The following is a 26,515-nucleotide window of genomic DNA, read 5'->3' as shown; positions in this document are numbered from 1 at the left end:
AATTCCTAGCATCTTCTCATTTTACTAATAGTTACCTTTGCCACAAAAAAATTTTTAAACTCATGAATGCATCATCTTTAGAATAGCAAAGAACAATAATAGTATCTTATATTACATAGTCCTTACTGCTTTTTTGTACTTTTCTAAACATGATAAATATAGGGTCTTAAATTATTTTATCCTGTATATTCAAAATTAAACAATTTAATTGAACATTTTCATAGGTGTGTAATTATGCCCCATGACAACAGGTCTATGAAAGTGAGGATTAAAAAGACAAAGTCCAGTTTGGAGGACTAAAACAGATAAAACTAGTACATGAGACAAACTCTACTATAGCTGCATTAATAACCAAGAAGAAAGGTCACAGGAGGAGAAACTAATTTTACCTCTTGTAGGTACTTATTAAAGAATACTATAGAAAGTTTGAAACATTTCAACTGAGTCTGAAGGTTTTAATAGAAATTAACAGGAATACAAGGTAGGGAAAGATATTCTTGAAAAGGTTCAAATCTATGTGGGTACACTCTATATGCAGCATTTCAAGGGACACGATTAAAGTGAGAATGAGGTAAAGTTGATAAGAGATGAGACTGAGTGGCCATTTATGTCCTTAAACCCCCACTTGGTTTACATATTGATACTTTAGAGAGTAGCCATTGAAGGTATCTGAGGAGGAAAATAATAAATGAATTTTAAAAATAGGATTCAACAATACTTGCAGGAACTTTTAATACCTCCCTCTTGAATTTCATCTTTTCTTCTTCAATTCTGAGGCCAATCTATCCACCCCCACTCCTTGTCAGTTCTCAGCCTCTCACACTTACAGAGGTAACTCGACCCATCACTTGTCTCTTCTCCCTTCTCCCTTCAAACTTGTCTTTGCTATTAATATTTTGTGGTAAGAATTTCATTATCAAGTGCTAAATTCCAAAAGAATCACTTTCAGAAATATTATGGGAGCACGACAGAAGGTGCTGGGGGCATACAGCATGCTTTGAAAGGAGACCATTCTGAGATAGAGTGAGATGTAAATTGACCACATTTCTGCTGTTATTCCTCCCACACTTTTACAGCTGCTTGCCGTCACTTTAGCTAGAGACTGACCACAAGGAAACTGACCATAACAACTCCAAATACCGAAGATGTTGGTTTGACGAGCTTTGTTTTCCTTTCCAGTTGCATTCAAGCCAAAAAGCTTAATTAAAGCTACCTTTTAAAGGTCTGTTTGAATTAAATGTATTTATTTTTTATTAAAGCTCAATAAATGATATATTCTGTTATGGTCTCTTGTTCTCTTGAATGCAACCGCATAGTACATTCTGACACTCCTATTAGCCAAAAGCGTAGCAAAACTGAGTAGGAGGCAAGTATGTTAAGCCAACAGATCTGTCAAACATGTGGCTGCATAATCAACATACCTAAGCATCCCTCATTCTTTCTCCTATAAGCACGACCAAAAGCTATCATTTCTATTCATTCTTGCCCTCATTTATAATGAATTAAAGTTGCCTCTTCCATGCTTAAAAAAAAATCTGTGGTGGAGACCCTAATTACAATTTTTCACACATAAATAATGCGATGGGGAAAAAACTCATAAGATGGAAAAAGAGTAACTCATGATTCACCAGATGTCATTTAAAGAAAGTAAAAAATTACCAAAAACCACTGCTTTCTTTGCATCTATTATGCACTGGAAAATTTAATGAAGCCTTTCTGGGTATTAGCTTTAAAATAATCTTTATAGCAATTTTAATTCCTGAATTTAAGAATGGCAAAGTAGATATTTTTTAATAAATAGCTCTAGATACAATTTTAAAAAGCAATGTCATCAATGCCTTTTTCTCATCTCTTTGTTTGAGGACTATGCAATCAGATACAGACATGATTTTCAATATGGAAAATCAAGATTCTTCAGTATTGTCAGCATTCATATTTACTACAAATTTATGAATATATGCAGTAATATGAGTTAGCAGAAATAATTTGCACAAGATCAGTCTGCATTAGCCATAAGAAAAATTACATAATTATAAGTCATGATCATTTCACCAATTACTGGGCTTCATGCTCTGACCTTTTAACTGTAGTGAAAAACAGCAAAGCTGCTTCCCATAGAACTTGAGGTTTTATCTCTAGCAACTTCCAATTTAAACTAACCGCTACCTCCACAGACTACATTTACTTTAAAATCAGGCTCGAAAGACACTAGTAATTTCCAAATTTGATAGTAGCATGTAGACACCAAAGATAGTTTTTGAGCCCTCCAAGAAAAGCCAAAGCCTATAAATAGGCTACCTGGGGAAAATATTAAACCAATTCATTCAAATAATGAAAATTTGGAAACTGTTAGAAAAACGTTCTATATTTTACCACTTAAGGCATTCCTTGATTTTGTGTATTATTTAATAACATGAGGAGATATAAGGAAATACAGTGTATACTTTGAAACAATTTTTCATGAATATTTTCTTTTTTGCATGAAGACCAATGTTGCTTTAAACAATTCTATGTGCCCAATACATTTTACTCTGCAAAGTTTTAAGTAATCAATAGCTTTTAAACTCTGGGATTTTTTAATTCAATCTAGAGATCCAGTAATAGAATTAGAAATTACTCAAGATTGTAAACATAATGGATCATGCTTACATCTCTGTAGAAGATCAAGAATTTATATAAAATTTGCTTCCTTGAACAATAAGCTGCATATAATAAAATTCACATGCACGTGTACAACCTCATAATATTTGTAAAATATATGCCCTTGTGTAAACACCTTTAAATTAGGATATATAATTTTTTTGCACTTCAGAAAGTTCCCTTGTGTGCATGGTAGTCAATCAATATTCTCACCCCACTCCCAGCTCCTGAAAATCACTGCTCTGCTTTCTACACCTATGTTTTTGTTTTTCCAAATTTCATATCATTAACATCCTATTATAAATACAATAGGATTTTGTGTTTTGTGTTTGGTTTCTTTCACTTAGTAAAATGGTTTTGAGATGCATCCATGTTCTGTGAATTAATAATCTGTTCCTTTATAAAAGCTGATAGCATTGTATTATATCCATACTCCATACTTCTTTACCTATGCACCAGTTGATGGCCACTTGCAGATATGTCCTGTTTTTGACTATCACAAATAAAGCTGCCAAGAATATTTGAATACAAGTCACTGTGTCAACTTGTGTGTTCATTTCTCATGGAGAGATTCCTATTGCTAACGTTTTGGGCCACACAGGAAATGTTTGCTTTACTTGAACTATGAAACTGCTTTCCAAGGAAGTTCCATTATTACATATTTCAACCAATAATGTATGACATTTCCAGTTGTTCTTCATCCTTATCAGCATTTGTTATTGTCAGTTTTTTTTTATTTTAGCCATCCCAGTGACTCTAAAATGATTTTATTTGTAATTTTCATTTGCATTTCTCTAATTACTAATGATGTTGAGCATCTAATCATGAGCTTATTTGCCATTCCTGTATCTCCACTAATGATATTCAAAATTATGACATTTTAAATAATCAGGTTGTTAGGTGTTCTGGCCAAGATGGAGGTGTAGGTAGATATGCTTCATTTCCTCACACAACCAAAAGAAGGATAACAACCAATTTAAAAGCAAAAAACAACTGGAACTGCCAGGAAATCAAACTGTATAGAAGTCCAACAACCAAGGAGTTAAAGAAGAAACATTTTTCCAGATTGGTGTGCTGATAGAGAAATATGACCCAAATGAAAGAACAGATCAGAACTCCAGAAAAAGAAATAAGCAATGAGGAGCTATACAACCTATCAGATGCAGAGTTCAAAACACTGGTAATCAAGATGCTCACAGAAATGGTTGAGTATGGTCACAAAATAAAGAAAGAAATGAAGGATATACAAAGTGAAATAAAGGAAAATATACAGGGAACCAACAGTGAAGGGAAGGAGGCCAGGACTCAAATCAACAATTTGGAAGAAAAGGCAGAAATAAACATCCAATGAGAAAAGAATGAAGAAACAAGAATTCAAAATAATGAGGAGGGGCTGAGGAACTTCTGGGACAACTTTAAACATTCCAACATCCAAATCATAGGGGTGCCAGAAAGAGAAGAGGAAGAGCAAGAAATGAAAATTTATTTGGACAAATAATGAAGGAAAACTCGTTCAATCTGGCAAAGGAACTAAACATGCAAGTCCAGGACGGTCACCGAGTCTGAAAGAATTTGGATCCAAGAAGAAACACACCAAGACACATCATAATTAAATTACTCAAGATTAAAGATAAAGAGAGACTCTTAAAAGCAGCAAGAGAAAAGGAGGCAGTTATCTACAAAGGAGTTTCATAAGACTAACAGCTGATTTCTCAAATGAAACCTTGCAGGCAAGAAGGAGTTGGCAAGAAGTTTTCAAAGTCAGGAAAGGCAAGGACCTACACCCAAGATTACTCTACCCAGAAAAGCTATCATTTAGAATGGAAGGGCAGATAAAGTGCTTCCCAGAAAAGGTCAAGTTAAAGGAGTTCATCATCACTATGCCCTTATTATATGAAATGTTAAAGGGACTTAACTAAGAAAAAGATAAAAAAACTATGAACAGTAAAATGACAAGAAACTCACAACTACCAACAAGTGAACCTAAAAAACAAAAACAAAAACTAAGTAAACAACTAGAACAGGAACAGAATCAGAGAAATGGAGATCACATGAAGGGTAATCAATGGGGAGGAGGAGGGAGAGAATGGGGGAAAAAGGTACAGGGAATAAGAAGCATAATTGGTAGGCACAAAACAGACAGGTGGAGGTTAAGAACAGTATAGGAAATGGAGAAGCCAAAGACCTTATATGTACAACCCATGGACATGAACTAAGGGTGGGGGGGATGCTGGAGGGAGGGAGGGTGCAGGGCAGAGGAAGATAAAAGGGAGAAAAAAATGGGACAACTGTAATAGCAAAATCAGTAAGAATATACTTTTAAGAAATGAGGTTGTTTTTCTTATTAAGTTCTAAAAGTTCTTAAATATAATAGATACAATTTTTTGTATCATCTGTTTTACAAATATGTTCTGCCAGTCTGTGGCTTGTTTTTAAATTTTCTAAGCAGTGTATTGTGAAAATCAATATATTTTAATTTTTACAAGTCCAATTTATCAATTTTTTAATTTTATGCCATGTGCTTTTTGCCTCACCCAAATTCACAGAAATATCCTCCTTCCCCCCACCACATGTTGTAGATTTTAGGTCTATCTATAGGTCTATAAGCCAGATTGAATTAGTTTTTGTGTAAAATGAGAGATGATGGTTGATTTTTTTTATGTGAATATCCAATTGTTTTCAGGATCATTTGTTAAAAAAGAAAACAAGCAAAAAAAAAAAAACCCCACAACATTTCTGTATCAAATTACTTTGGCTCCTTTGTCAAAAGTCAATTCACCATGTTGATGAACTTTCTCTTTTTTCTATTGAGCTATTGAGCTATATAAATATTGTTACTTAAATACTACATTGCCTTGATAAATGTAATATATAATGTACTAATATAGTTTATGGTTAAGACATGAAATCAAGTACTGTAATTTCAACATTGTTTTCTATTTTAAAATTGTTTTTACTCTTCCCCCCTTTTTTGTGATCTCATGTGCATTATAGACTCAAACAGTCAATCTACTAAGCTATTCTATGGAATTTTCAGATTTAACTTAAACTATAGATGACTTTGGATTTAATGAAACCTTAACAACATTGAGTTTTCTAATCTATGAACTTAGGATATCTCTGGATTTATTAGTTTTAAATTTCTTCCAGTTATGTTTTGGCCTTCAAATTCTGAATATATTGTGTTAAGCTTATTCCTTAGTATTTATTATTTATGATATTATGAATTCCATTTTTTTTACATTTTACTTTTCAATTGTTTTTTGTTAGCATACGGAAATCCAGTTGACTTTTATGTTTCTGCAAATTTGCTGAACTCATTTACTAGTTCAGACTATCAAGTTTTTTCTGATCAAGACAGCTTTAGTTCTTCATTTTCAATCTGTATGCATTTTATTTCTCTTCTTGTTTCATTATACTGCTAAAGACCTCAAATAAAAAATTAAATAAAAGCCAGGAGTGGACATCTATGCCTTGTTTCTAATCTTAAGGAAAAAGTATTATTTTTCATTGTTAAATCTAATGTTAACTACAAGCTTTCTAAAAATGTATGTCCTTTATCAGGTTGAGGGTTTCCTTCTATTTGGTAAAAGCTTTTGTTTTGGATTTTTAAAATTAAATTTAGTGGAATGACATTGGTTAATAGAACCATATAGGTTTCAAATGTATATTTCTATGATACATTATCTGCTCATTGCATTGTGTGCCTACCACCCAAAGTCAAATCATCTCCCATCACCAAAAATAAGTGAATGAGACAATATCAAACAAAAAACATTCTGCACAGCAAAAGAAACTGACAACAGAACAAAAGGGCAAGCAACTGAATAGGAGATAATATTCTCAAACAACAGGTCCCGCAAGTGGTTAATATCCAAAATATATAAAGAACTCATACAAACAATACAATTAAAAAATGGGCAGAGTACCTGAACAGACACCTCTCCCATGAAGACATACAAATGGCCAACAGATATCAGAAAAGATGTTCAACTTAGGGAAATGAAAATCAAATCTATGATGTGATACTATCTCACACCAGTTGGAATGGCTATTATCAACAAGACAGGTAATAATAAGTGTTGGAGAGGTTGTGGAGAAAAGGAATCCTTATTTACTGCTGGTCGAAATGTAAATTGTTTTGGATTTTGTTACATACTTTATTGTATTTAGTAACATAATTATCTGTTAATATGTCCAATTACATTGACTTTTGAATATTGAATTAAACCTTGCATTCTTGGACTGAAACCCACTGGGTCATTCTGTATTACCTTTTTATATACGTTGCAGGATGGTATTCAATATTTGCTAAAATTTTGTTAAGGGTTTTTGAGAGATGTTGGTCCATAGTTTTCTTGCAATGTCTGTCTGGTTTTGATAGCAGCATAATGCTGACATCATAAAATAAGGCTGAAAGTATTACATTGTTTTCTTTTTTCTGGGAGAGTTTCCATAGTACTGGAAATATTTTTTCCCTAAATGTCTAGCAATCATCACTGAATCTGTAGTGAAACTCATCTCTTTTTTTCCTGATATTATTGTTTCTTCTCTATTTTCTGATCAGTTGGGCTAAAGATTTGCCAATTTTATTAATTTTTTCAAAGGACTCTTTTTGGTTTTCTTTTATTTTCTGATTTTATTTCATTTTGTTCTTGATTTATGCTTATTATTTCCTTCCTTCTGCTTGTTTTGCATTTAATTTTCTCATCTTGCAGTATAGTCCCTTGGGTAGTAGCTGAGACCATCATTTTAATGCTGATTTTCTAATATAAGCATTTAATACAAAAATATCCCTCTAGTTACTGCTTAACTACATGCTATCACTATTTTCAGTGAGTTCAAAATATTTTCTAATTTCCCTTATGATTTCTTCTTTGAAATATGGATTATTTATAAGCGTCTCATGTAATCTCCAAATAGTTGCCTAACGTCCAGACACTCTTCTGTTAATGAGTTCTGGTTTAATTCCTTTGTGTTTAGAGATCATATTTTGGCATGATTCTAATCCTCTTTAAACTGTTGATACATTTTATGGCTCAGCATATGGTCTTGCCTGGCGAATGTTCTGGATGTATATTCTCTGCTATTGTGTGAAATATTCAAGCAGGTCATATAAAATGATAGTTTTGCTTGACTCTTCTACAACAGTATTGATTTCCTCTATTAGCTTAATCACTTATAGAGTGTAAACTGGTCTATTTCTCCTTTCAGTTTTATTTGATGTGAAGCTCTGTTATTTGATCCAGACATATTTAGGATTACTATGTCTTCTTGATTAATTGACATAAAATGTCAATAATGTAATGTACAATATGTCAAGATCACCCTTGCTACTGTGCAGGAAATGGAATGGAAGTAGGCAGGAGTGGGAGGTAAGAGGTCAGAAGCTCTTAAGTACTAAAGATTTTGACCTCGTTTAGGTTCCGGCTGTGTATATGGAGAAAAGTCTCTTTGTCATAAAATGTCTCTTTTTCCATGATAATATTTTGTGTTTTAAAATCTACCTGTTTGACATTAAGAGAGCCATTCTAGATTCCTTTTGAATAGTGCTTTCGTGGCATATCGATTTCTGGCATTTCTCTTTTAGAGTGTCACTTAAATGCTTCACAGGTTTGTGTTTTCTCTACCTTTCTACCAATCCATCCCACCCCACCCTATCCATAGGCTCTCTGCATGTCAGTAAATGGAACATCACATGTGCTGTTGCTCAGGACAGAAACTTGGGAAATATCTTTATTCCTCTTTTATCCGTCAAACACATCCTAATGGCTCTTCAGAAAATATCATTAATTCATCGACTTTTCTCCATATACACAGCCGGAACCTAAACGAGGTCAAAATCTTTAGTACTTAAGAGCTTCTGACCTCTTACCTCCCACTCCTGCCTACTTCCATTCCATTTCCTGCACAGTAGCAAGGGTGATCTTGACATATTGTACATTACATTATTAACCATCCTTTAATCTTATAGTTTCTCCCACTGCACCTACAACAAAGTTCCAAAGTGATCTAGAAGACTCTGTATGATTGGTACCCTAACTTCCTCTATAAACCCATCACTCCTTGTGTGCATCGAAGCTTTGGTTGTACCAGGTGGTTCTCTTTCTTGATTCGACCAAATGTTTTTTCTGTTTAGCACCTCAGCTGTTGTCTTTGACTGAAATAAATTCACCTCAGCACTTTCAGTGTTACCATTAAAGCTAAGACCTCATACATCCAAAAAAAGCTATGTCTCAATTTATTTTTTAACAAATATTTGTTCGATGCATAAGAGATACTAGACACTGCATTCCATGCTGAAAATAGAATGGTAAGTCTAAAGATGTTTGATCTTTGTCCCCAAGGAGCTCACAATTAATTGAAGAAGACAGATGCCATTCAATAAAAGTGCAAATATTCATTTTTTAAAAAACCACAAAGAAAGTGAGCACAGCTCTATTATAACCCATAGTAAACTGAAACAGACTGAAGTTATAAATAGGCTTTGGTTCTCTGACCATGATCTGAGGGGGAGTAACAGTTAAATACCATATTGTGACTTCAGTAGAGATAAAAAGCATATTAACTCAAGTTTAACTCATATGCTATTAACAAAATAACATTATTACAGTTTTGATTAGACATATCATGATTAGTAATTTGTTACAGCAACCCTCAATTTGGCACAATCTTGTCATATACCTAAAAGCACAATTATGTGTTTATTATTTTAAATGGAGAAGAAAAATATGTTGTGCACCATGAAACAGAAGAGCTAAGGAAAGAGTAATAGCAAGTTTTTAAGTAAACTTTTCATTTCTAATTGGTGAACTTAGTAAAATAACAACTTATTGATATGACTGTAAAGATTAATTTTGTGAAAACAAGAAATACTTGAAGTTTCAAAAATACATTCCTTAGGCCTCATCCAAATATGTCAAGCCAATTCAACCTTTCATTTGATCTGAACTTATTTATTTTTATCCTCACAAGGACATCTTTTTCTTTTTTTCATTGCTTTAGAAAGGGGGTGTGGGGAGAAAGAAACATCAGTGTGAGAAAGAAACATTAACTGGCTGCCTCCCATATGCTCCCAGATTGGGGGATGAACAGGAAACGCAGGAATGTGCCCCATCGGGAATTTTAAGTTACAAGAGGATGCTCCAACCAACTGAGCCACATGGCCAAGGCTTGATCTGAACTTTAAACTAGAGGTACAATGGACCAATATAAGGGCCAGGACCATCAGAATTTTTCAGATTTGTTTCTGGGCTGTCACCTTAAATAGCCTGCATTAGAGGGAAAGCTAGTAATCTAGTAGAAATATGATATTGTTTGAATTGAAGTTGAACTTAAATGCAGACTCTTCTTTCTCAGTTGCTCTCATCTGTATAAAGTTTTCCTGGTAATTGAAGGTTGGTGATATTTAGCCATATATGTTTTAAAGGTACATTACTTTCACATCCTGTGTCAGTTAACCCTTGCTATTTAACAAACCATCCCCAAATTCAATGACCGAATGCAACAACCATTTATCTAGCTCACAACAATCATTTCATTAGGTCAATAACTGGTTTGCCTTGTTATTCTGCTGATCTGGGTCAGGTTCAGCAGATCTCAGCTAGATTGGCTCATGCATTTGCAGTCAGATTGAGGGTCAGCCTGGGGCTGCTGGTCTTACATGGCCTCACTCATAGGCCTGGCAGTTGGCTGGTGATGGGACCATGTGTCTCTCATCATCTAGCAGGTGGCCTATGCTTCTTCCCATGGATACTAGTATTAAAAGCAGCAAGAGGGAAAGCTCCACCGTGCAAGCACTTTTCAAGAGTCTACTCAATCATTTTTGCTAATATCCCATTGGCCAGCAACCCACTTCAGATGGAAAGGTCTATAACATGACCATTCATACAGAATTGTGGTCATTTTCATAATTGACAATATTCTCAGAAAAAAAACCAAAACAGTAACAAGCATTTCCTTTAAATCCTCATATCAATGCCATCCCTATAGGAAAGGCACTCAAAATCCATTTCTAACCAAATACATAAATCAAAGACCCCTACTTCAGTTTATTTTGTATATTGGTCTCTGTGACAACTTACACATCAACTGGCATTTTTTTGTGTTAGCACATCAATGCCATTTGCATATAAGTTGATCAAAGGAAATGTAATAACTCAAGTTCTCAATGGGGCAACATGAAACCCATCAATTACCATTGATTTGTGGTTCTGATTTTGTTGCTGCAGAAGCATCTTCCTTCTCCTATATGTAGCAAATGGCTCTTCTTCCTCTAATGATGGCTAGAAGCTTGTAGACCTCAGTTTGTAAAAGTTTGTAAAAAGGTCCTAGTTTGAATTTTAGAGATGCTTCTACACAGCCTTAAGTCATACAGGTAAACTTCAAATTGCATTCCACAGAGGGATCAACTCTACAGAAATCTAAGATTTGAGAGAGAGCAGTTTCCTATCTCCACAGGGCAAGGTAGGAAGAGGTTTGAAACTACAGAGGCTACAACCACTAATACCTTCTCACTTTTAGACCTGCCCAAGACTGAATTTTAACTTAAAATGCTTTTAAACAAAAGCAATATACTTCTTTGAGTTTTGACTTTATCTAAACTATATGAAATATGACAGTTGCAATACTGTCATGGAGTATCCTAATGATACTCCAAGTATTTGGGAAAAATTGAAGGAAAAATTAAAAAAGACATGAGGAATTTTAAAAGCTCAGTGATATTTACACTTGCCTTTGTACAACAGTTAAAAATTGAACTTGAACGTATATATTAGTTAATTCACTAGATGTATCAAGACACTAATAGTTTAAAAACAAATTGGTTCAAGAATCTCTCTCTTGAACAGGCTGAGTGGTTGCCAGAGGGTGGGTGATATGGGTGAAGGGGGTCAAAAGGTACACATTTCAGTTATAAGTAAATGCTAGAGTGTAATGTACAGCATGACTATAGTTATATACTGTGTTGTATACTTTAAAGTTAGTAATAAAGTATCTTAAAAGTTCTTATCACAAGGAAAACGTGTAATTACATATGGTAACAAATGTTAACTGGACTTGTGATCATTTCACAATATATACAAATACTGAATCAATCATGTTGTACACATGAAGTTAATCTGATGTTATATGTCAATTACATCTCAAAGAAAAAAAGAATCTATGTATTGTAAACCAAATAACTATAGGAACAAAAAAAAACACTGAGTAGTTAATTCCTCAAAATCAAGAAAACATTTCACTGAGTGATAAACAGTTATCCTAATAGGGGCAAATTTGTTATGGGTGAGAATATCCAGAGTAGAAGCAGCAATTGAAAGGAAAAAACAACCAAACTGGATAACATCAAACTGAAAAGCTTCTGTATAGCAAAAGAAACCATCAACAAAATGAAAAAGGAATCCTCTGAATGGGAGAACACATTTGTCAATGACACATCTGATAAGGGGTTAATTTCCAAATATATGAGAAAGAACTTATACAACTCAACAAAGGGAAGACAATTAATCCAATTAAAAATAAAAATAGGCAAAGGACCGGAATAGACGCTTCTCCAAAGAGGACATACAGATGGCCAATAGACATATGAAAAAATGTTCAACATCGCTAATCATCAGAAAGATGCAAATTAAAACCACAATGAAGTATCACCTCACTCCTGCCAGAATGACTAACATCAATAAATCAACAAACAGCAAGTGTTGGTGAGGATGTGGAAAAAAGGCAACCCTCATGAACTGTTGGTAGGGATGCAGACTGGTGCAGTTACTGTGGAAAACAGTGTGGAGCTACCTAAAAAATTTAAAAATGGAATTGCCTTTTTACCCAACAATCTCACTTCTGGAAATATATCCAAGGAAACCCAAAATACTAAGTCAAAAGAAAGTATGGATCCCTATGTACACTGCAGCATTATTTTAATAGCCCAGATCTGGAAACAGCCCAAGTGCCCATCAGTAGATAAGTAGATAAAAAAGCTATGGTACATTTACACAATGGAATACTACTTGGCCATAAAAAAGAAGAAACTCTTACCTTTTGTGACAGAATGAATGGACCTGGAGATTATTATGCTAAGTGAAATAAGTCAGTCAGAGAAAGATAAATACCATGTGCTCTTACTTATATGTGGAATCTAATGAACAAAATAAGATGACAAACAAAATAGAAACAGAGGCATGTATACACAGAACATTCTGTCAGGGGGAATGGGGTTGGGGAGCTGGATGAAAAAAGGTGAAGGGATTAAGCAAAAACGATATATATGTATATATATGGTTTTTTATATATATATGCCTATATATATATATAGGCAGTACCCACAACAATGCAGTGATAGCCAGAGGGAAAGGGGGTGGGGGTAGTGGTGGTCAGCAAAAGGGGGAGAAATGGGGCTAGAAAGGGACTTTGCTTTGGATGATAGGCAAATGATGCGCAGTGCAGATGATGTTTTGTTGAGCTGTACACTTGAAACCTGTATGATTTTGTAAACCAAAGTCACCCCAACAAATTCAATTTAAAAAGTATCATAAGACAATATGCAGTGTAAAAGTAACAATCAGCAATTTTAGACTAAATGACAAAGTGTATAAAATGAAAAAGATGTTTCCTACCCCAAATTCCCTTCCACAACATTATCCACTGCATGAGGGAAAAAACAAAATCACCACTGGGTCTCCAGTAGTGAACTTAATACTTTGCATTACAAAAGTAATAAAAATTGTGGAATACATAATTCAACAGTCAAGAACCCAAGATGCATCATTATACCTCTTGTTTCATTGGACCTGTATTCTTGTGTTTATATGTGAGTTGAAAATTCAGACTATTGGGAATGAAATGGGAAGACCTAGAGTCTTATACAGCTTTGGTAAAGGAAAGAAACGTAAGAAACTATCTGAAGGAAATAAGGTTCATTTTCTGAGTAATGTGGCTAACTTCAGGTCTGGACATCAAAGCTTACATATTAAGCCTGAGAATGCAAGAAGAGAAAGGTGAATTCCCCATACTCTGTTTTATGTCTTCAGGAACCAACTATTCCAAAATTTGGTGGAAAATGTATTTTAAGAGAGGTAATCAGCAATCTTACAAAACTGAAATTCTATGGTATTAGGAAAAGTGTGAACTCCACTGGACTATGCAATTTAAAATTCTATCAGCAATTTATAACGTTCAGGTAATTAAAGTGTGCATATTAAATGTATACCATGAATCATCTGTGACATTTGTATAATTTAAAAATATAAGACTATTGTTTCGTTTCCAATGCTATTTAGAGCACAAATTCATATATCAAAATACTAACTTTCAGTTTATCATATAAGAAGCACCAAAATGAACCATAAATCTTAATCTGTCTATAATCACCATCAATACATTGTCATATGCCTATTACAATACAGGCGCCAAAGGTGCCTTGCTGTCCCCACACCTCATTCTTGGGGTTTTTTCCTGCTCATTGATACAGAAGAAGCTTATATATGCACTAGGAAGCCATATTTTTCTAACTACTGCTTATTGGGCTGTGAAAAAATAACTGACTGAGGCGGGCCAATCAGATCCTCAGCTCTGGACAGCTAACATGGAAAGTCTCTGTAAGGTAGTGTGAAAGGGGCAAGTTTGAAGGTGGAAAGACAGTGATGAAATGGATTCACAGAAAGAACAAAAGAGGAGGCCATGAGGCCCACAGATAGTATCAGCTAAAGAGAGCAAAGGCTACCTGCAGGCCAGGCTGACCTCCTACAGCATCCCTACATAAATATTCCTCATGTGCCATGCCAGGATGTTCCCCTTTATCTAAGCTAGCTAGCTAGCATGGACTCTGTTCCTTACAAAACACGATCCTATGACATCTAATTTTCTCTTTGCTCATGTACGGGACTGGGTGAATGACTGAGTTTTATGTTAACACTTGGGAGGTGTGTGTTAGGAGCTTATTGTCAATTGTGATTTACAGAGTTATCAGTCAGTCCAAACCAAATAAATAAATAAATACGTAAGAGATAATCTTCCCATAAACATCAAGGAGCATTATTGACAATACCAGAATATTTGAGTCACCTTGAGACTCTTTTTTTGCTATTACAGCCATCTTAGTTTTTTTAACTTATCTTTTTATAGCTAAACTGGAAATCTATTTAGATGCTAAATTTCACGGTGTTCCTTTTGTAATATCCTTTACAACAGGTCTTTTTCTTTTTTCCTATTGTCTCAACATTTTCCTTTGATTCTGTGTGTGTGTTTAAGTTATTAGTGGTGTCTGAAACACCATCATATTTTAAAAGATTTGAAAACTATGAAATAAAACAATGTTTTTATCTGTCTTTGAAATGTTTTAAGATAAAAGATATTGAATAGAGATCTAATCTTAACACTATTTTAGCATCCCTTAATATATCCAGTTAGTCTGAATTCATTGACCTTTGAATATTTTGTGAAATTTTACATTTATTTTCCATTGTTAAGGCAATCTCTTTTTAAATTATGATCATAAATAATTTCTTTAAAAAATTTATGTTTTTATTTAATAGAGGATTTAAAAATTTGACCAGATTAGGTGTTATTAACTAGAATGTAAGGTCCATAAAGTTAAGAATTTTTTGTCAGTTTCACTTATTAATATATCTCCAGTATCCAGAGAAGTGTTGACCAGGTTGTGATTTAAGGCCACTCAGTTTCTTGGAGTCTTGAGATTTGGTTTATTTTTCCTGAAAACAAAAACAAAAAACAAAACAGTAAAAAAAAAAAAAAAAAAAAAAAAAAAAAAAGACCACTCAGTTGCTGTGGGAATTAAATGAGATAATGTTTTGCAAGTGTGCTTGTGAACTTCAAGGCTCTATAAAAATGGTGTATGTGAATGTTGTTATTACCAGTGGAAACTCTTATTATAAGAGTTCTAAGAGTATAAATGTAAAAGTTTTAAAGTCTTTAATTTAAGAATTCCAAAGTTAGGCATTTTCAGTGGACTCGACATCCCACTGACTATTATTTATTATGTCAAAGCATGTCTCCTTTCAATTAGCAGAGAATCATTTGTGTTCCTTTAATTGATACGACATGTATATTTAGGGTAAATGGCAAATATTGACATTCAATATTTTATTTTTGTTAAATATTATACCCATGTTGTATTATTGAGTCTTGAGGAGTCAGTTCTCTGTCACTGTTGTCAAAGAAATTTTAAGCAACTATAAAGACTATAATTTCAGTGGTTCTGGTGAGGTCAATTAAAAACTATGTATGTATTTTATAATATAAAATTGGAAACTTGAGTGAGCTCATTATTACATGTAATCAGAAAAGGTCATTTATAAAGGCATCAGTTTGCCTGTCTGAACTGTATTTATTGACACCAGCCGATAGTTTTCAGGTGTAGATAAAAACTTCGTTCTGCCCTGGCAGAGTGGGTCATTTGGTAGGGGCATCATCCCATACACCAAAGGTTGTGGGTTCAACCTCTCGTCAGGGAACATACCTAGGCTGCAGGTTTGATCCCCTGTTAGGGCGCATGTGGGAGGTGGATGTTTCTCTCTCGAACCTATGTTTCTCTTTCTCTCTCTCACTTCCTCTCTGTCTAAAATCAATAAACATATCCTCAGGTGAAGATTAAAAAAATTTTTAAAACCTTGGTCCTCTCTTAGTAAGGTAAGTGACTCAGAAATTTATAGGGGTAGAGTTAAAGCCCATTTTTTTCTGAGTCCGAAGTCAAGGCTCTTTGGCGCTTAACTATACCTTACATTATAAAAGAAACCAGTAACGTGCAGAGTGTTAAAAGACTATTTTGTTCCCAACAGTTGGACTTCTGACTTTGTGTTTGGAATCAAATAGTAGGCATAAGGCTTTTTGGATATTTTATTTGTATTTTTGAACTATGAAAAATTACGTTGAAGGACACAAACAGAAAAATACATTAAATGTTTGATCTCTCTCAAAGATCTTACATTTCAAAAATGGGAAAAATTACTCTATACTCTATTAAGGCAAAATGGTTTTAAAACTTTTCTTTTTTTCAAAAAAACATAGTTACTAACTTCTACATACAATTGCAGAAGTCTTTTTACTTACCCAGATACTATACATGGCAGAGAAAAAAGAATTATGAAATTTGTCCATATGGTCTAATGTTACTCGTTTCCAACTCTGACAGAGCTTATGATACACTTGTAAATGCTTCAGTGAAATAATTTAATTACATTGTTCTTGTAAAAACATATCTGACTCAGGCCCAGATTACATAAAAAGGAAAATTGGCTCTATTGAAAGTTGGGTGTATTGGTTAATTTTACGTATGCCAGAAATCTCTAGATGCATATTGAAGTATTTGACGTGCTACTATTCCTGCTTGGTCATACAATTAACTTATTTATTTACTGTTGTTCAATTAGAATTGTCCCAATTTTTCCCCTTTGCTCTGCCCTGCCCTGCCCACCTCCCCCACCTCCGCCCTGCTCCCTCACGCAGTTCCCACCTTGTTGTGCATTACCATGGGTCCTTTATACATTTCATTGACTATTAAAACCATTTTAGAAATACACCAAAAAAATGAGAAAATTCAAAGAGAGAAAATCTAAAAGGAAGTTTTCATTTTATTGTTTACAATAATTCATAGAAAAAATTTGTCATCAACCCTGGTGCATAGCTTCGCACGGTCAATATCAGATTTTAATATGAGAGATGAAGCCAATATTATCAGTTCTCTAAAATTCAGTTATTTCAAAGTCAGTACTGTACTATGACGGTGAATATAATCTGAATCAAAGTTGGACATTAATGTTGAATTATAGAATCAAATTGTAAGCACTCAGAACTATGAATGTAAGATGAGTACAAAGTTAGAAAGATTAGATAAAGTAGGTAGTAGAGAGTGATGGTATCCTGATTACCTAGTATTTATTTTATGACTTTATAGGCTCAATAGGTGGAGTCAACAGTTTAAAGGATGAAAAAGCCAAACTTTGATACTAATAATTATCAAAATCTGAAGCAATTTAAAATGGCAGTTATAATGTCCACTGGAAAGAATTAAGTTTAGGAAGTTTTAAAAGCAGTTGTCCTTGGAGATAACTTAATAAAATTAGGAAATTATATCTGTGTTTAAACTAAAAATACTGTACTTTGAAAGTATAAAATGATGACGATGAGTCATGTTTTCCAAAGTTAAAAAGTGACCTGAGATTTTGCATATATTAATATATTCTATTTTTTAAAAATTCTGTGGAACATCCTGCTTCAAGTTCTAGAAACACTGATAGCACCAGCAATAAAACCAGAGGTAGACAAGAATCTGTTTAACAAGAATATTTACAATGATAACAGTAGCAATATTAGTAATAGCTACATGTATTGGGTACTTCCGTATTATGCACTGTATCTTGCATTATTTAATCTTTATAAAAGTTCTTATAGATAGCTATTCTACTGTTCCCATTTCAAAGATGAGAAAAATTTAAAGACTCAGATAATTTATCTAATATTAAGATGCTGGAAAATGGCAAGTTTGAGATTATTAAATTTAAAATATCGATGACCTTCAGAAATTAACATATGCCAGACCTGAAAATCAAAAACTTATCTTGAAAAATATAGTGATGTCTTCCCATTACTTGGCTAGGTGAGATTAAATAAATTTCAACATAGTAAGACAGATTATAGATGAGAAATTAAAGTCTTCATAGAGAAAATTGTATTAAAATCAAGATCTGGCTTACTCAATAAATTATACTGTTCAGTCAAAAAAAAATCAGGGTCTGGCAAAGTTACAAAACTCCTTATAAATGTCTATGCAATCTTTTAACATAATAACACCCACTTATTGAATACTTATTGAATGTGTGCCAGGTCCAATACTAAGCACTCTTCATAAATTAGCTCATTTAATTTTTACAGCTACCCCAGAAGTCATGGCCAAAATGCAGCAGAGTCAGGGTTCAAACTAGAGAAACTGACCTGTTCCCAAAGCCAATGTTCTCAGCCATCATGCTGTATTGTAACCAGGCTCATTCACAGACATTCAACTTTCCTGTTTCCATTTATCAGGCTTTCCTCACTAGAAACTCTGAGGATATCCCTTCTCTATATTATGTATAAAACACTTGAAAAGTTGTAACACACTGTAGGTAAATATGCATTCCAGGAGGTATAGTCCATAAATATCTTTCTATTTATGTCTAAGAGTTGACTCACCTTCAATCTCATGTATTTAGACGCAAAATAACTTGTATGCTGGAGAATGAGAACCTTTGGATGGTCTTTTTTTCCTCAACATCTGTACACCCAAGTATATTCAAGTCATGGTCAAAGCACCTATTTTCATTCCTTAGCATCTGTCCTCATGGCAGCCACTGGAGTGTACTTCCAAGAGATGGAGAGTCCCCTTTGCTCATGCTCTTCATCTCCCCTATATTCTCCCTGCAGTGACTAGTCCTAATCTTCCATTTGACTCAATGTTACTGTCTTTTCCCCAGTCCCAAGCCTGTGTTTTGTTAATTAACCCTGACTGGAGAAGCTGGCAATTTAGTATATTGAAACAGAAAATATTGATATTGAGGAAAAGATGTGCAAAAGTAAGATTATACACACTAGAAAGACAGGTAAAGAAAGCTCAGGGAAAGATTTGCATAAACATCATCATAACCAATTTCAAGGAAATACCCTTTCCTCTTTACAGTTATTGGTTTTATAACAGTAGAAACAACATAGACTGTAGCAATTACAGGTTTCATAAAACTGTTTGCAATTATATTTTAAAAGAAAAATGGTTGTCATTAAATTCCCCTTGCAGTAAAGGTCAACTCCCTATATTTCACAGAAGTAATAAAAATATCTCTAAATACATCAGCATATGTTTAGCTCATGATAAGTATTTTAATCAATGTACCTTTCTGTGGCAAGCTATTTTTCCCCTCCACCATGTGTTTACTTAGTTAATATAACTTTCCAATTTATAACAAGGCAGAAATACTTCAGACTATGTCATCACATCAAATATCACTTGCAAAACAATAAATGTATTTTTAAACTCTTACCAGTGTGTCGTGTTATCAGCCCTGCAACAACTCCATTAATCTGGGATTATATCTGAGTAAACTGAATGTCTGCTGATCCTTTCAAGAAAGTGTCCCAGGAAAAGGTGAGTTGTAATCACAGAAGGCTCTCCAGAGCACCATTCACCATGTGCTGAAATACAAAAGGGACAGAAAAAGAAATGTAAATCTCTTAAAAGAGCTTCCTATTTATCTTTTCATGATTCTTTATACATGTTAAATTATACAAATAGCAGCCTTACTCTTATCCTTTAACTCATAATTCAGGGCTAGTCAAGTCATCAAGAGCATGGGCTAGGTGACCAAGCTTAATGTTACTGCTCAGCTGAAGAGCACAGCTTGCTTTCTGGACAATCTGTTTAAGCCCTCTGCAGAGGACTTTGAAAAGAATAATTAAATCATACAAGTTAAGTACTTTTAGTAGTGCTTAATAAACAATAATTACTTTATTCCTTCCCCCATTTTTTTTTCCTGTTCTTGGTTAAAACTAAGGAAAGAAAACAGACAAAATGCCCATTTACTGAGGACACAGTATAAAGCACTGGGTTGGAACTCTATAGAAATTATTTTATTTAATCCTCAAATGAGATGTTATTATTTCTATTTTACAAATTAAAAAACTGAGGTTTAAGGAATTAGTAATTTGTAGAAGTCAGATAACAAGAAAGCAGTAGAGTTGTCTGCTTTTCAAAGTCCTTGCTACTCCTGAACACTTTTGTACTTGAGGGGCAATTTTTCATATTTTTACACTGTCCATAGAAAAACAGCAAAACAACAAACACAACAAATTTAACTTTTAAATATGAGTTATTGTACATGCTATTTTTATAAACTTGCCTTATGTTTATTTACATTAAGTTTTAAGAGACGGATTGACTGAGACTCAAATTAGCCAGTAAAATTCAGCACATGAAACAAATTTAAACAGTTTTCAAAGAAACTTCTCTTTCTACCTCTCTTTCATAAAATATTTATAGTGGCATTTACCACCATAAAAATATCACTAATAAAAAAAGGCAACTTTTTAAAACTGCTTATATTCAAATTTACAGATTAAGATTATTCTGAAAAAAAAGACTTCTAATGTGGATTTGATAGCAATTACTTTTTCATTATAAATTTATTATTGTTATTAAAAATCAGTAAACAGTATAAAATAAATAAAATGTTTAATCATAATTCTACCATATATCATAATAACAGCTAATAATATAGTATATTTTCTTCTAGGCTATTTTTCTACGGTTATTTTTTCTAGAGATATAACACAATGTGTGCCCTGTTTAATTTATGATATAAACAGTTCAAAGTTTAATAGTTTGTAAACATTTTCTTTATTAAATGATGCTTTAATACACATTTTACATAAAATTTTCACTTTGATATTTTATTATTATGAAAAGCAGATCTATAGTTTCTTTTAACTATACCTAAGCCCCCCCCAAAAAAAGTTCTTAAAGATTAAGGTTTTTATGTTTTAATTGGTAGGAAAATCTGAATCTGACCTGATGTGAGGTCACTTAGCATCATATATGACACAATATGAAAACTCCTACACTTCACATTAGAAATATTAATGGGTTTGATTATGGGGTCTTGCCCAGTACCTAGTGAAGAACATTATATAATATAGCCTATACCCCATATTATGTTCCTGAAATCTAAAAATTCGGAAACCCTTAAATTTTGGATAAGCAGTTGTCAAGCTAAAATAATAGTAACACAGTCTTATATGGCACTTACCATTTGCTAGGCATATTATTTTAACTGCCTTAGATATAATAATCCCCCCAACACCCTTACAAGGCTGGTACCATAATTGATCCCATTTTACAAATGGAGATGCTAAGGCAAAAGGATCCTCAGGGGTTTGCTTAAGTCCACATAGGTATAAAGCAACAGAATGGTGACTTAAATCCAACAGCCTAACTCCAGCATCTGCATTCTTAAGTCACAATTTTTAACCATTGGTGCTTCACTCTCAGGAGTAGAATTACTAAATTAATAAACATTTTTGTAATATTGATGCATACTGACAGAATGTCTTTTGAGGAGGTGGTATTTTTATCAGTAGTGACTGAGAACAACAAGCAATTTCATATCATCAGTGTCATTAGGTTGTAATATATTTTAAATTTTTGGTATTTGGTGGGCAAAGAAATTAATTTGGGTGTTTGCTTTGATTTTAACTTGTTTTTTGTGATAATGATGAACATGTTCGCTTGTTTTTGTTATCACAACTGTCTTTTCTTCCTTGGATTATCTTTTTGGACCCTTTGCCTAGTTAGAGTTATAATTATCTATTGAGATATTCCTGTTTCTCATGCTAACATGCATGGCTTCCTCCAGTCCTGTCACTATCACATTTGTCAGCCAGAGGCACTGCCATTTGCCACCTCTGTGGTAATGTTCACCTAGAAGAAGTCTGTCTTCAAAGCCCACTCAATCTAGAGAGGCTTGATTTCCTACCCTTTGTCCATCCCTTTACTGGCCCTCTTTCCCTCCTTTCTCCCCCACTCCCACCATTCACTTGAGACCTGCTGGGGGCAATAATTTAGAACCCCTTGGAATGTTCTGTTGCAATGACTCTTCTTTCAGTGCAGCTTCTCATGACTCAGAGACACGCCATAATCTCCAACACTGGTGCCTTTCAGGAACTCCATTCTCTCTGAAGTTCATCCTCTCGGCTACACTGTATTCTACCCATTCTTACCTCCTCCTATGATCTTGGGCATTCTACATTGTTAACTTAGTGCATAAATTTTGTGCATTATGTGAATAACTCATCCAACATTCCCAGCCTCTGATGCTTTTCTCAGAATCTCTGCCAACCATTGGCTTTAGAGAGAATTAAAAGCCAAAGCAATTTCTCTTTCAACAAATCATCTTCAAAACACTGAAATTTCTAGTGATCTAAGATGGAGATGGAACCAATTCAAATATCTTTCAGCCACTCATGCAAGCATGTTTATCTTTTATATATGGGAAATTTATTATCCCTTGTTCTATATATTTTAAGGCAAAATGTTAAGGCTAGGAATACAGTCTCATGAAAAGTCTATCACACTTCCCTGACTACAAAACTTTGCCACACACTTCTCTCTCCATCTGAAATACTTCAGTCCTTTTGCAATTTTGATACACCACCTGACTAGCTAACTGTGCTCTTTCTCCAGGAAACCTTGCAGAGGTCACTTGAAGAAGCTTTTGCAACTCTTTTTCCCTCTAAGACACCCTGCATGTATTTTTTCCCTTGATCACAACTATGTTCCCAACACTGGCATATTGTCTGTCACTTAAGGAGCACTCTATTAATATTTATTGAATTGACTTGAATGTGAAATGTTAAAATATTTTAAAGTCAAGTATATCACCCATTGATGACTGTATTTTAAAGAATTATGTTCCTTCTGAAAAGTTAATAAATGTTTAATGTTCTTTTTCTTTTTTCAATTTATACTGTTATGGATTGAATTGTGCCCCCCATTCATATGTTAAAACCCTTTGGCAGGTAATTAGGTTAAGATGAAGTCATGAGGGTAGAGCACCCATGACCCCCATGATGGGATGAGTGCCTTAAAAGAAGAGGAGAGACCAGTGATTCCCCTCAGGACACAGTAGAAAAGTGTCTATCTGCAAGCCAAGAGGAGAGAAAGAACCAAATCTGCTGGCACCTTGATCTTGGACTTTCCCAGGCTCCAGCACACTGTGAGAAACAAATGTCTTGTTGTTTAAACCACTCATGTTATGGCATTTTGTTAGAGAATCCATAGCTAAGACAATGCTTTTCAATATAAAACTATTTAGCCATGTAAAATACGTTAACGTATTGTGTAAAGCTAAGGATAAGTAAGTTTTTCTTCCAAATTGGTAGTCTGTGACACAGTATCTTTTGTTATGTATTAAATTCTTAAATATATTTATCACATATCCATTTTTGAATATGTTTTTTGTATTTCAAGTTTCAGGTTATTATTTTGTTCCAATATTTCATCAATTCTTTTGCTGATGTAACACTTTTAATTATTGCTGATTTAAATTACATCAAGCATCTGATAGGAATTTAACCTATAGATTATCTACACTGTTTTTTAAATATATTTTCATCATTATGCTCACACATTCATTTTTCTGAATAAATTACATAACATTGTGGTCAATTTCTCAGAATATCCCAATGAAGTTCAATAGAAAGTTCACCAAAAGTGAATTTGGAAAGAAGATACAGCTTTATAAAATTTACTTTTCTTATCCAAGAACACAGTATGACTATTCAACTTCTTAAGTCTATTTTATATTTCTCAATGAAAATGTTAAGTTTTATTCATAAGATACATTGCTCTTGAAAAATCAAGGAACATATAGCAAGAGGGGGGGGGGGGGGGAGGTGGGGGGAGGCAGAGACAAATATTTAAAGTATAATTAATTGTTATTCCAATAAATTATAAAATTATTATGAATGGAATTTCATTGTTCCATTATCGTTTCTTATTTCTATTTCTTTTCCTCCCTTCCATTCTTCCTCCCTCCCTCCCTGTTTCCCTCCTTCTTTCTTTCTTTTTTCCCCTTACACAAATTTAACTGTAGTATAACAACTCATAAAATTCAAAATCAGAAATACTCATTATACTATTTTATATTAAATACACCCTTAAACCAGTATCCAGATCAAGAAACATAACATTACCAATTATACCTCTTTCTAGTCTCTACTCTATATCCACTGGAGTAAAAAAATAGTCATAACACCATAGACTACTTTTGTCAATTTATTTTATGTAAATAGAATCATACAGCATACAATTTCAACACTTTTTTGGTTTGTCCTTGGTGATACTGTGATATGCAATGTTAAAAAAGAGACAACAGGCCAAAAATGGAGTCACTTGTGATAAGCCCATGTCACCAAACTGAGACTTAATACCTAACCTAATTGCAGGTTCAGCCTCTTCCAGGAATGTAATCTTAACCAGTCAGTCTGGAATATCCTGGTCAGCACTAGTAAGGTCATCTTCCAGAGACACCCCCATTCTTGCCCAAAAGGAAGGTGTCTTTGCCTGAAATAAACTGCCCTTTCTTAGTTCCTCCTCCTTTCTGCCAATAAGTCTTCTATTTTGTACAGCTCCTTAGAGCTTCTTTCTGTTTACCAGATGGGATACTGCCTGACTTATGAATCATTGAATAAAGCCAATTAGGTCTTCAAATTTATTCAGTTGAATTTTGTTTTTTAAGAGTAATGAGAAATATATATATTTAGTTTTCTTTTTGCCCCTGCAGAAAGTTAGTAAAATTCTTGTAATGTCCTAAGCAATAACAGCAATGGCATAATCTTTTGTTATGTTTAGTCTTTTGTTCTCAAATAGCTCCAATACTTGAAAAAGCTCCATAGTGATGAAGGTGAAGGGAGTGTCTTGTTATTCACAACAAGCCTCTTTCAATCACATCTGAGTTGGTAATGAGGTGAATTTTTGACAGGATAGAAAATGGAGGTTGGTTGCCCAGGGCGCCATCCACATGTTTATTGGATTGGAACTTTCAGCCCCATGCCTGGACCTCCAGGGAGGGAAGAGGGAATGGAAATTGAATCATCACCATAGAGCAATAGTTTAATCAATTATGTATATGTCATGAAGCCTCAGTAAAATCCCAAAGAACAGGGTTTCCAGGTTGATAAATGAGAACCCACCCACAAGCTGAGAGGGTAGCACACCCTAAACTCCAGGAGGACTGAAGATTCTATGGTCAGGACCTTACTAAACCTCACTCTATGTACCTGTAATGCAGCTATTCATTCATATTTTTTAATATCCTTTGTCAAAAACTGAATCTAGCAATTAAACTGTTTTCCTAAATTCTGTGAGCCACCCTATCAAATTAATCAAACCCAAGGAGATGGCCATGTGAACTTCCAGTTTACAGCCAGCTGGTCAGAAGCATAGGTGAGAATCTGAACTTGCAATTGGCATCTGAAGAAGAAGGGGGCAGTCTTGTGGGACTGAGCCCTTAACCTGTGGGGTCTAATGCCGTCTCTTGGTAGAGAGTGTCTGAATTGAAGGACACCAGCTGGAATCTGGAGAATTTGAGACAAGCTTAGTGTGGGAAAAGCCTCACATACTGGAAGTACTAAGAATGTTAGTGATATGGTAAGTATTGAGGGTTAGTAAAGGGAACAGGTTTTATTTATTTTTTAAACAGCTCTTCAGTCAGCAGTATGAGTATGCAGTCTGTCTAGAAAAAGTCCAACTATTGTTAATATAACAAGAATGGTTTGTGTGACATCAACGTAACCTTGGCAGCCAAGGAGAGTGGACTGGGATGCACATGGGTGAACAATGATAAATTCACTGTACTAGTCAGGGGGGTGGTAGATACTGTTAAGTGAGTATGTGTACTGTGTGGCCACTGCATTCAAAATGACTGAATGACTAGGGTGATGAATCTGCATCAAATTTTGTGTTAAGCTTGAACACTCTCCTGCAGAAACTATTCGGATGATTCAGAAGGCTGCAACTATGGGCAACTGGTGATTGGCAGCTTCATCACAACAATGCACCTGCTCATGCACCATGTCTTATGCAGTTTTTTGGCAAAGCATCAAATCACCTAGGTGACTCAACTCCCCTTCAGCCCAGATTTGGCACCCTGTGACTTCTGGCTTTTCCCAAAATTAAAATCACCTTTGAAAGGGAAGAGATTTCAGACTGTTGATGAGATTCAGGAAGTTACGATGGGGCAGCTGATGGCAACTGGGAGAGCTGTGTGAGGTCCAAGATGCCTACTTTGAAGGGGACTGAGGCACTGTTATCCTACATAGGTTATCCTATATTGTACCT

At 34.3% G+C, this 26,515-nt stretch overlaps 1 protein-coding gene across 4 annotated transcripts in view; it reads right to left on the bottom strand.

Moving 5' to 3' along the window:
• The window catches only part of DLGAP1 (DLG associated protein 1), an 870,852-nt gene that overhangs the window by 732,494 nt on the left and 111,843 nt on the right, over positions 1–26,515 (bottom strand). For all 4 annotated transcript variants that reach the window (XM_054583388.1, XM_054583387.1, XM_054583384.1 and 1 more), the window contains exon 2: positions 19,665–19,815. The gene's annotated coding sequence lies outside the window, so the exon portion shown is untranslated. The remainder of the gene's footprint in view (positions 1–19,664; positions 19,816–26,515) is intronic.

Source organism: Pteronotus mesoamericanus, unplaced genomic scaffold (genome assembly GCF_021234165.1).
Source record: "Pteronotus mesoamericanus isolate MK-2021 breed Mesoamerican mustached bat unplaced genomic scaffold, CSHL_Meso_final contig_74, whole genome shotgun sequence".
NCBI lineage: Eukaryota > Metazoa > Chordata > Mammalia > Chiroptera > Mormoopidae > Pteronotus > Pteronotus mesoamericanus.
This window is presented reverse-complemented; position numbering and strand designations above follow the sequence as displayed.